The sequence below is a fragment of the Rhinichthys klamathensis genome, unplaced genomic scaffold (assembly GCF_029890125.1).
Source record: "Rhinichthys klamathensis goyatoka isolate OS25496 unplaced genomic scaffold, OSU_Roscu_1.1 h1tg000767l_1, whole genome shotgun sequence".
Lineage (NCBI taxonomy): Eukaryota > Metazoa > Chordata > Actinopteri > Cypriniformes > Leuciscidae > Rhinichthys > Rhinichthys klamathensis.
In genome coordinates this window covers 225,001-227,254 of record NW_026607167.1, presented here as the reverse complement: position 1 = coordinate 227,254, position 2,254 = coordinate 225,001, and positions in this window count along the sequence as shown.

The following is a 2,254-nucleotide window of genomic DNA, read 5'->3' as shown; positions in this document are numbered from 1 at the left end:
GTGTCATAATTTCGATTAGTTAATTTTGACTTAGCATACGAACTGTCATCGTTTAATTTTTTAATCTAAATATTTGTATCAAAATTTGAACTTAAAACAATCTAAATTATGACATTAAAAGTCTAAATTATTACATAGTCATAATTAAAACAGAAACATAATTTCTACCTTTTTAGACTTTTTATATCATAATTTTGACTTTTAAATGAAATTCTGAGTGTCATAATTTCAACATTTTATCTCATTTTCATGTCATAATTTTGATTAGTCAATTTCCACTTGTCATAATTCTGACATGAAAAAGTCAAAATTATGATTTGGAATATAAAATTTCAAATTTTAATTTAATGATTACTAATTAAAAGTAATGACTTAGTATGTCGTCATTTCAACTTTTTTCTCATAATTTTGACTTTGAATTTCGATTTATGTCATATTCTTTTTCTTACATTGAACTGAAATTCTGAGTGTAATAATTTCAACCTTTTTATGTCATAATTTCGATTAGATAGTTTTGACTTGGCATTATTCTGACATAAAAGTCATAATTTAGAATGTCATAATTTCAATCTAAATATTTGTATCAAAATTCTAACTTAAGTTAAATCTAAATTATTACCTAGTCATAATTTTAAAAAAACCCCACAATTTCTACCTTTTTATCTTAGAATTTTGACTTTTTATAATCATAATTTTGACTTTTAACTGAAATTCTGTCATAATTTCAACTTTTTATCTAATTTTCATGTCATAATTTTGATTAGTCAATTTCCACTTGTCATAATCCCTACATGAAATCGAGTGTTTGTGCAGAAATCAGGCTGAAATCACACCAGAGTTGAATCTTTTTTTATTTTTAAATGATATTGTCCTCCTGTGGCAGGTTTAATGCTTTATTCAGATCTCTTTACATAATGAACATGAACGTGTTCAGTATTAAGGTGCAGACATCAGCAAACACAAGGTCAGCATGGCGATAATCAGAACATCTTCTCTTAAATACATCATCATAGCACTAACGGGACCCTGACCTTTGACCCCACCCCTTGTAGATTGCTGGTGCAGCTCCACTAAATGGAAGACGTCTCATAAACCCGACGATGCACGGATCTGACCAATCAACAGGTAGATCACATTTAAAGGGGAAGGAACCTGGACTCAAAGTGACCAATCAGAAACATGCAGAGCGACAGCTTCCTCGCGGCTGTGTTCAGAATGGCGTTCCAGCATACTAATCTCTGCAGTATACAGTACGCAAATGTTCGTCCTAAAGCTAAGCGACATTGATTTATATACAATACAGATTGTTTTCCAAGCAGCTTCACGGTAATAAACAGGAAAATAATGTCGCGAAGTTCAATGATAGCAGTGCAGCGGCTCAACTCAACTCAGTTCAAATTAGGTCGAACTTTATCCCACAATGCAATGCACCGAACCTTTCATTTCCGGTGAACTACACTTTTATGATTGGATACAAAAATCGGATTAAACATGCAAAACAGCTTTATTTAAATTTCAGAGACGGAAACTCGCCGCCTGCTGAAGCACACATGCAACATAGTGACAGAAACGCAGTGCACTACTGTTTGAAGCGTCCATCCTCACGAGGCAGTGTTCAGTACATACCGCGCAGTCAGCAGCATGCTAGTTTTCCAGTCCGAACACAGCTAACGGGGAGCGGTTAAGCGGAACGCTGAGCGGAGGACAGTGTATTCTCTGCTGAGACGAAAGCGGTTTAAAGTGGTTTAGTCCAGTTCAGTTACTCAGGAGGGCAGTCTGTGCTTTTTGGCAGGATTAAAAAAAAAACCGATCTCTCGGAGAGAAAGGTTTGCCTGTGGTTAAAACGAGAGCGGAACATTCCGTTTACGGAACGCGGAATTCCGTCACTTCCTCTGTGACGTCATCGCCCCCTTATGACATCACTGCGGTGCATTCCAAACGTTCCAAAGAGTTTTGATGTGGTCTGTAGATATATCCGTGACATTCACCACGCCACTTACTGGGCATAACCGTTATGACATCATAAGCTCATTAGCATATCAACCGACACACCCTAATAAATGAATGTGAACCAATCGTTTAACACATAGAAGTCTTAAAGGTACAGTAGCGAGTCTTTCATTTGAAAGGTCAGAGAATTATTTTTGAACGTTGATTATAAAATGCTACAGAAGTGTAGAATATGACCCTTTGACACATTTCATACAGTGGAATGAGATGAAGCAGTAGATTTGTGGGTTTTTTTTACTGTCAG